The sequence below is a fragment of the Mya arenaria genome, chromosome 16 (assembly GCF_026914265.1).
Source record: "Mya arenaria isolate MELC-2E11 chromosome 16, ASM2691426v1".
Classification (NCBI taxonomy): domain Eukaryota; kingdom Metazoa; phylum Mollusca; class Bivalvia; order Myida; family Myidae; genus Mya; species Mya arenaria.
The window spans coordinates 25,328,287-25,339,077 of NC_069137.1; the positions used below are offsets into that span (position 1 = coordinate 25,328,287).

General features: G+C 33.5%; 1 protein-coding gene across 1 annotated transcript in view; it reads left to right on the forward strand.

Moving 5' to 3' along the window:
• Window positions 1-10,791, forward strand: part of LOC128221523 (ficolin-2-like) — a 107,708-nt gene that overhangs the window by 39,782 nt on the left and 57,135 nt on the right. The gene's annotated exons all lie outside the window — the stretch shown is intronic.

The following is a 10,791-nucleotide window of genomic DNA, read 5'->3' on the forward strand; positions in this document are numbered from 1 at the left end:
AGTAAAAGAAGCTATACAACTCAACAATAAAAGGAAGAGTAATGCTCCTCTGATGTTAAGTTTCAGTGGAACAAGCGGTAAACCTCAACAATAAATGACGAGTTATGCACCTCTTATGTTAAGTTTCAGTGGAACAAGGGGCAAAGCCCAACAGTAAAGAAAGAGTTATGCGCCTAGAATGTTTAGTTCTGTTGAACAAGTAGTATAACTCAACAATAAAGGAATAGTAATGCGCCTCTTATGTTCAGTTTCAGTGAAACAAGGGGAATAGCTCAATAAGAAAGGAAAAGTTATGCGCCTCGACATGTTCGTGTTATTGCCTCGAACATACGTTACAAGTTTCATGCCAATGTTTATGGTATTGAGCAACGTCGAGGACGACGACGATGACACCAATTTCATGCAAATACGTTGACATTTGTTTTTCAAACTGACGAGCTAAAAAAAACATTGCCATATGTATCGGAAGTACGTTAGACTTTTGAAACTGAGATCATAGTTCAAATTTAAGGAATAGGGCACAATCATTTATTTTTGTAGCATCAAGATCAATTCAGCTATATCCTCTATCCTTTCAATGTATTTTCATGAAATAAATAATGCTTAAACGAAGTCAAATTGCATGTTGATAGCAATTACCTGAATAATAATGTGTATATATTGATGCTTTAACAGTGCATTAATACTAAAATCCAGCCTGTATCTGCGCTGAATGCACATCATATTTGCATTACTTGATAAACCAATAATTCTATATTGCAGTTGCCGCCAGAACTGATATTTTCAGGGTGCAATTAAAAACGTCTAGCTAACTTTACTATATTTAATGGTTGTCTTTGGTTTCCAAACACAAAAATAAAGCATTAACAAATCAATAACCATACAAAGATATTTGACGCTACCAATTAATGTTAAATAGTTTTACAAAAGCATTTCAGGTTACATGCTGCCATTACAACTGCCTTCAAATTTGTATGCTGAAACGTGTATTTCACCAACATTTGAAATATTTTTTAGCGATTGCAGACATTCACAACCTTGCATAGTCTTTTAAATCGTACGTAATTGTTATAGCCAATACAAGGAGGCTCATAGGATTGAAATCCTTCTTGCACTTGATTTTATCCTTTTTTCATTGATGTAATAATGCACAAAGCAGTTACATGGAAACACTTGAGACAATTCACGGCGTTTGCAAGATAAATGAGCTATAATCATGATATCAAAGCAGTGCATGATAAAGTCACAACATTCTAAGCTGGAATACAACTTAAATACTTTGTAACAAACATCGCACATTTGTTAAATTGGGAATACCCACACATTTTTTTAAGAAGAATATTCATATTCCATACTTTTAATGACTGTCGATAATATTGCAACTGAGCGTTAAGAAGCGGAATGCCATTTCAAAGACAACTGGAGTGAACATTTAGACTTAAAATATGGTTATGGCCCTTAAGATAATTGGCCGCTACTAATGAAAATATTTAAAGCACCATCACATGTTATGATAACCATGTATTCAAGGTTCCAATTGTGGAGGTAGTTGGCAGCGAATTAGCAAAAAGCCAACCGACCTTTCATCCGACTGACCAATCTAAGTGTTTCTCCAATATACCTTCTTTAAATATTAATTACGGTTGGTACATCAGTTCGGCTCATTTCAATGGTCTTTTCGTATTTCTTATTTCAATAACAGTCACTATTTACAGTATTCAAACATTGCGTGTTTAACTGATGTAAAAAAATATCATGCTTTATTTCAATTTGGCATAGTGTCAAATTGAATCAAGAGTCAATTAAAGCTGCGAGAGAAATCTTGAATCACTTAATTACACTTTAAGGCGAATTTTCTGTCAATGAATGACAAAGGAAGATCTCTCTGATTAAATCAAATGTCATGTTGGTGGTCTTTGTCAAGTGGTCCCGTGATCAGGCAATCATGCGTACTGCTTGAGCGTGTTTTGTAGACAGAGCGCTATTCCGTAGGATCCAAAAGGTGCTCATCGATTTTAAATGACGAGTTTAATAACTTTGATACAAAATAAACACGAATTTATTATTCTATTTATTTATTTATTCATTTACGGTCGAAATCTAGGTCACAGTTTCTTCAATACATTTATGGTGTCGTAGTGCGAAGTATTGACATTATGTGTTATAAGGATGCTTCATCCGCAAAAATGTAAATAGCCCGACATTAACAATAAAAAAAACATAGATCAGGTCTCAATTATCAAAGGATTTTCAAAGGATTTACTTAAAAACAACAAAAATACATATTTCAATCCATTTAAATCAAGCACATAAACAAACGAGCGATGTCATAACTGCGTGACGTCATTATTAATCACGCGAGTGTGTACATGTCATTTGGCGGTTGAAGTTTCAAAAGAACATAAGTCAGCGTCACAGTCGTTTCCAATAGTGCGAATTGGCTTTGTAGCTGGTCTATTACAGCATGGATTTTGATGGATGTGCACAAGGACATTACCACCATGAATGTTGTTAAATCCACCAGAAAAAGTGGGATTTGATGTGCAATCAGTGATTTTGACAGTGTATGAACTTATGTGACCATTGCTGGCAAACTGCCTTGAATAAGGAAGTGGATGGGTATTTTGACATGAGTACAGGATGCTGGACAATTTCCTTGTGTTGATTTGGACTTATGTGGCAAAAGTTGTTTATAGATGCAATGTTTATGTGAACCGATGTTTGCATAAATAATCTGGTTCGCAAGAACATTGTTATCATTCAATTTCTGGACGAGGTATTTTCGGGCGCTGTGATCAGGGAGGTTTTTGTTAAGCACCAGCCTTCTTCATCATTCGTTTCTTCGTTTGAACTTAACTTTGTTTACACCGACATGATTTTTCTTTGGAAACATCGTTTCTAATGTTTGTTGACATTTTTTGACAGCGCGTATGAATACATTTTTCTGTGATGCGGTTACGATGCGATCACAGAAAAATGTATTTGATATCTATTAAATTACTGACCATCGATGAATAGTAAGATTGAATTATAATGTGACTGTCTTAATTAGATTTGGGTTAATTCTTAGGTTATTGGAATATATAAATAGTGTTAGAACGACTACGTTTTTAACATACCTTAATGGGTAGGACAATTGCCAATTTCGATGAATATGAACGTGCCATTGGAATGTCAAGTGTTGATACACAATAGGATCATCTTATCAAGCTTCGTACGGCACAATATCATAATATTAGGAATTAAAATTTTGCTTAATTTATCATTTTGTTACTGTCAGTAAAATATAGTAACGTAATGCTGTGAACACACGGTATTGTAGAGAATTGAAGTACTTATGTCATTTTGTCATACAATACATAGCGGTTAACGTAACGTTAACCATTTCACCTAAGGTTTTAATTATAATGTTGAAGAACGGCATCACGTCGGCACGAACAAGTAATTGCAAAAACAAACATATGTCAATTACATCAAATATGAGGCTTATGCTGCTGCTCCCAACTGTAAGATTCATTAAATGTAAAAAATACATCTCATACTATTTTTTTTCTTTATATTTGGAGACTTCACTGACAAACTTTCTGTCTAAATTTATATCATAATGACAATCCGTAGAATAAAATACAATGACTGTGCGGTTGCTTTTATTATGAAAATATCATTTTCCCACACAATCTAACATGCTTTCAGGTGTTTGCTATTTATTCTTAAAAACTTATCGTAATGTTGTAAGAAGCTTAGAAGTTAAGTAATACCTTGAAACCAACAATTATCATATAATACACAATCTTAATCTCATCTTGAAAAACGACTGATGATCAGATTTACTTTGATGTTCAGTGATTGTGCGACATAACTCAGATTCTTTTTGCTAGTTTGATTTCATCGCAAGAACGTTCTGTAAATCCTTGCAATGGAGTTAAATAGTGGCTGTATGCGCAACAGAGTGTCTTGTTAAAAAAGTCATTAAAGGTCAAAGCTACAAACAACTTTCATATTATGCTCTTACACATAATGCTCGTTCAGAAATGAATGTCTTTGCTCTTCCCATAAATATGTTTTAATTTCGCATGACTATACCAAGGATAACAAACCTTATGAATCGGCGTTTGACCTCAATCTTTATATATCGGTGTAAATGAAGATACATAATGTGATGAAAAGCAACAAAATAACTTCATCGTTTCAACTCAAACGGCATCATATAACTGATGGAAATGCATCAGCAAACGAGTTTTAATAGGTGTGTTCATCGCCTGGTTATACTTTGTGTGGAAAGTCTTTGTCAATCTAATATCGCTCAGATGTTTAAGAAATGACATTGGAAGCGAAATCTACGTAAATCATTGTCAGAAATGTTTTATTGCTCCTTAACTTTTCAAATCCAAGCTTGAAATTACCTTGTGTACGGTGTTAATTCGATAATAAACGTTAACAAAAAACAATGCGCATGAAGGTTAAAAGACGAATTATGTGAACAGTCATCGAAGGAGATCGCGTTGGCTGGCGATATTAAGAATGAGTTCCTAATGTGACTTTCGAAACGTTAGCCCGATGTAATATATTGTAAAACATATTTTTACAGTTACACACGATCGAATTCGATTGCTTAAAAGACCGGTAATCCATTTCATACAATTGTACATTTAATCAAGTAACGGACGCATAATTTGAGCTTTTCCTTTGCTTTAACCAAATTTATTGTTATTGCTTATAGTTTATAATACTGGTTGGCTTCTCCATGCGGTTTATATTGTTTTATATGTTATTATTATCGCTGATTTTTAAAAAGCTTTCACGTAATGGCCTGATGTATTCGACCAACTGCGACGCCAAAGCTAATGGTAAAAAAGAATTGGTGAATTGCAATGTTTAATAAATTTACAGTTTCAAATATAATATTATCAAGGGTTCACTTTAATGTATTTATTCAAATATCTATTACAAGAAACATCTATGGAATTTAGCAGTAGCGATGTTTTCAGAAAGAGGCCAATTTCAACAAGTGGTATTGATTAAGAAATGTTTGTTTTATATGGCATAAACTTGCGATTATCTTTATGGACTTTTAATGAATTAAAAGTAATAAAAAAGACAACGTAGTTGATGGGTTGGTCTCCACAAACATAAATTATATATTTCTATATATCTCATGACATTTATGTGTTTTATGTGATGCTTCTCATTCCAGGTATACATTTGTGATTATAAGTTCAAATAACGTAAACATTTTTATCTCCTATTGGTCTGGACTTCCGCCCATGAGGCAGGAGATTGAAGGTTCGAGCCCGACACGGTTAAAATTCGTGTATAGCTGATTGCTAACTCATTAAACTAGTTTAATAAATATGTATCAATTGTCTTCCTGCCAGACGACGATGACGCCGGAAAACATTCACGTATGTCTCCAGTACTGCAGTACATGAACACGTGAAATGTATTACCCACCATATTGCATATGACTAGTTATTGTCAAGATTATATATTAAAAAACAGGTGACATAATAACCAAATTATGTTCTAAAATACATTTAAAATGAAAGCTGGAAGAAAGCAAACCGTTACGTGTAATCTTGCCGGTACAGTTTTAATTAACACTTTATTTCATTTTTTGAGATGTGCGTATGGATCATTTCATTCCTTTACGCATATAACATATAACAAATAGCACACTATTCAACATACTTCGAACACGCGGTAACCAGAAAAAGGTATGATATTAAAACTGCAACAACCAGAAAAATACCTTATAGCAAAACTGCGGCACTGTAAATTTTTCTTATATTAAAACTACGAGAACCCGAAAAAGGCCCTTTTGTTAAAACCGCGACAACAAGAAACGGGTAATGAAAAAGTTATAGTCAGTAATTCGTACAAAATACATTAAATAAATGACCTTAACAACACATAACATCACAGGTGCCGCTATTTTATTTCTAGTTGCGTGACACTATGACTTTGTATATCCCGCTGACGTCATGTTTGCTATTAGACCTAATTCTGCTGAATATATTTCAGTATTGGACATGAACCTTGTTTGTTTTATTGTTACATTAATAAGACAACTACTATTACCAAAGTACAACAAACACCTGGTTCTTGTCACAAGCATCGTCATCTATATGTTCACGCAGATAAGCACATTTCAAATTTACGTACTTTATTCTCAAGAGAGAAAATTCCAGACAAACTACACCTACTCAAAAATTGTCAGAACGTGTTTATTGTTTGTAGCCTTGAAATCCTTAAAGCCAACAACAAATCAACAAAATAAAACATACAACATTATGCATCATAGAAAAAGAACTATTTTGGATGCAATGTCGACACAAAATAAGCACGCGTCTTTCATGCGTCTTAAAACCAGTTCTCACGCAAACAGCAACACGGTTTAAGTACACTTTTCTGCACATCGTCAGAAGAATAAAACTTGTCAAAGAAAAATATCCATTGAGCATAGCGTTTGAAAAACATATATTCTAGTATTTATACAGATCAATTATCAACTTGATCTTTGAGAAATAATAATCAGAACAATAACGTATATATTTACGCCGCAGTAATCATGTTCAAACGTTTTCTTCATGTGCATCAGCCCATAAATCAGACGATTTCAATATCTGTGTAAGTCATTCATTCCAACTCAACGCTTTTAGACTGGTTCCTTTGACTAGGTGTAATTCATTCGTTGCAGCTTGTTATTTTGACCGAGTTTAATTTTTGCACAGCCTTCAGATATACAGAAAATATATAGCTGAACCGCTGAACACTCTTCAAACATATTTCCCCTGATTACTAAGTTAATATATTTTACTGAGTGTTAGAATAAGATTTGTTTAGTGAAATCTTATAGTTTGGAAAAGGAATTGTTTCTTTGTAAATGTAAGTATTAAAGTCTTTATCTATTAGATTTTTATTAGATTTTATACCACTCTTCCTATAGTAAATCTTAACAATTCAATAAATCCGATTGCGAATTAGTTTTAAATTATTTACTTAGCGTTGTAATTCTGGAACTGATTTCTTGCACAATCTTTGACCGTTTATTACAATCGGATGCAATTTCGGACCGGAATATTTATTTGGATATGCATTTGCGGATTTGGACGGGGATATACGCGGCAGGCGCCCTCTCTAAAATTGTTTAAATTTTATTTTTTACGAAAAAAAATGCACCTGAAAGAACTATTTCAGATTTAAATCACCATCCCTGAGAGATGTATCTCACATTATAATTACATGTAGCTATTCCAGTTAAGGTTTAATCGTAGATCATATGTATAATACTGCTTTGCCGGGTTGTGATTAATTATTCTTGCATATGTTTATGACGCCAAATAGATTTCATTAAAAGGTTTATTGAAGTTTAAATTGACAAGTTTTAATCAAGACCATGATGAAAGATTCAATCTACGGGTTTGAAAACAAGTGAACTCATCCAGGATTATCCTAACGATTAACACGATCGTTTACGATGCCAAATAATCAACACTTAAGCAACTTACAGGATGACGAACTGTTACTGCAAACAAATACACTATAAAACATAAACACTGTGGTGAAAGATATCTGCAAATAAAACACACGTTGAAACAATAAATCCGATGTTTAAGATCATGGCAAACAAATTAAAACGTTACCAATAAACGGCATGTTCTAAATATTGGCCTGGCCTGCTAACTCAGCATTTTGTGTTGGGCTAAGCCTGGTCAGGCCAGGAAGGGCCATAGTATATACATTTTGAGAGTACAAGCACTGAATTCTCTGGAACATAATGATATCCATTTATTTGAAAATAAAACTGCAGGTTTAATGTAATGAGTTTTATTTATATACAAAGAAGTTTAATTGAATGCATTGGAACATCGATGAACACTTATCGGATATTTTTTTATCAAAGGGCAAAGAAGTGGGTTTACAAATCGAATCTTAAAATCAATGTGTTCAAATTCAAGTTTTGCATACATAGATATTTTATTTTTACATCCTTAATTATTTTATTTGTGATGATTTTTATGTTTTGTTTTTATTTAAAATGTAGAAATTCTATCTTACACTTCATGAGTTGAAGTTGTTCAAAACTGTATGCATAGTTTAATAAACAAACCTGATTTTGAGTAAGTAAATTAATTAATTATGCATTTAATGTAACTATATTTTTATCTAAATAAAACTAAACAAAATATATATATTAATAAATTATGCAGTTTAATTTCTAAATAAAGATATATCAATGTGCTCGAGAATATTCAGAGCTTGTACTCTTCTTATGTATAAAATCTGACTTGGACTGGCCATGGCCAGGCCACATTTTAGAACATGCCACCATAAACACGATAATTTCACTATAAAACAAAAAACACGATAGTTTCAAGCTTTTGCAAATAAACACACAATAAAACAATAAACAAATTGGCATCTGGTGCTTGCAAAAACAACTTTTACAACAAACATGATCATAACAGCAAACCAGAAAATACGACAATGTCTTAACACAACAGAGGACAAAACAAACTGCTACGTTCCTGGAGGAGAATACCAACACGCTAAAATGTAAAAATCTATTTCGCATGAAGCACTTCCACGGTTTGCAAATCGCTTCAGCATCATACTGTGATCTAGGGATAAACCTGTTTCATAGACAAGTCATTTCATATTTCAAGTATACGTATGAGTTTATCATGAAACAGCAGCTAACCAACCATCAAGTGATTCAAGTGTTCCACAGCTGTACACTTACGAAACATAATGAGAGCAATTAGATTGGCACGCATAATCAAGATTGCTTCAAGCATGCTTCTTAACTTCTCATTATATATAAATATAGAGCTGCAAAAACAGAAAGGAGACATGTTGTATTGCTTTGCTTGATTACCATTTCCATGTTTTTTGTCTTTTTTTCGTCCTCGTTATTGCATGGAAAGTCGACATAAACATTTACCAGGCTTTATTGCTTGTCGCGGCTAATTTTGAAATCTGTCCATATTTCAGTTTGCCTGTTTTGTGATTTCAGTTCATATTTTACCAGAAGGGTTCACCATGGCTCTGTACAAGGGAAATATGTTATTTGTGCTGCTAACTATTTACGCAGTGGTATTTGACAAGAGTGCAAATGCCAATGATGTGTTGATACAAATATTGTCCAAAGTGTTAACGCTTGATACAAAGTTTGATAATTTAGAGACCGAATTAATGAAGACCGTTAACGACGTAAACACGCTTGATAACAGAATGGACAATATGGAAATACAAGTTAAAAACACGCTGACAGACTTACAGACGCAGTTAGCAGAAGGTTTAAAACGTAATTCAGAAACACCGAATGACTACAAACCCAAACTAGAGTATAGAATCAACAATTTCTAACACCGTGACGAAAATGATGAAGTCTCAATACCGTGCAATAAGTACAGCCATGAAGCGAGAAAAGGTGGCTTTAATGACTTTGAAAACTGAAATTAAAAACCATATAAAGGAAATAGATGACGAGTTTCAAAATGTACAAACCAGTTTTGAAGAACGATTGTCAAATCAGACCCAAGCACAGGAATATAAGTTTGAAAGACAGTCAGATGATTTAGGAGAGTTTATCAGTGATGTGCGGGAACAGATAAAAGGTAATTTAAGTGACGCACAAGAATCACTTGACAAAGCAATAGTTGCATTCAAGGTTGACTTAAAGAATACAACATTTAATCTAAATAAGACCCTCAACGAGAATTTAGAAACAGTGCAAAGGGAAGTGAACTTGCGAATCACAGATCAGCAAAACAGAATTGTATCCCTTAACTTAAGAATGAGCTCAACTGAAGGAAGTTTGCAAAGTTACAAGTCGTTTAGTGATTCGAACAGGGCGGATGTTAACAATCTAGTTGGATGAGTATCTTCAGTCGAACAAATGCTTCCAGGTTAATATTTACATTGTAATCTCCGATATGTTATGACACTCTTTTCCTCATTCAATCATTCCAAATACCCATGGACCTGGTGCCCGGAGTCATGCCGTTTGTTTGATGTTTTTTTTTTTAATTTAACTCCTCAATTGATTGAGAATACAACTTTTAACAAAGAAGTCAATCATAGTTCTATTTTCAAGTAATATCGGAACGGTATTCGTGAAATTTTGTCATGAATTTAATAAGTTTTTAATGTCAAGTCGCTCTATGGGTATATTTGTAGTTTATGCGAGAACATCAACGTTTGAAAGAAGTCGCGGCTTTAAACAAACATGCGGAATCCCATTAAACCCGGTCTGATTTGTTACTATCTTTATACTCAAGTGCCCTCCTGCGTTCATATACAAGCATAAAACACGAACCTTATGCGAACATTGACTATTTATTTCAATCAATATTGACCTTGTTGTTAACCATTCAAAACTTGTTCCTATCTTCGTACAAACAAAGTCGATCGGAACATATATAACTATATTTTAATAAAATCCAGTATATGACATCAGTGGTCCATACAATAATCTGGGTCTTGCAGGAAATCACCAAAGGTATATACTATGGATCGCTGACGTCATTAAACTTTTGCTCTCGGCAAACAAAGGTCATAACGCAAAAATATTGTCGCTAGTCAACGTTATTCAATCAAATAAATCAAATGCGCTTTCAAAATATGTTTCCGGTTATCTAAAATGTTTGGCATGATACAATGAATATGACACACAACATCTGGTCATGGGCATTATAAGGACTGGCAAGTCAGAATGTTTGGCCAGTCCTTATAATGTTCCAATATGCGTCATATTTTATTGTATGTATACGATAATTGAAACATTTA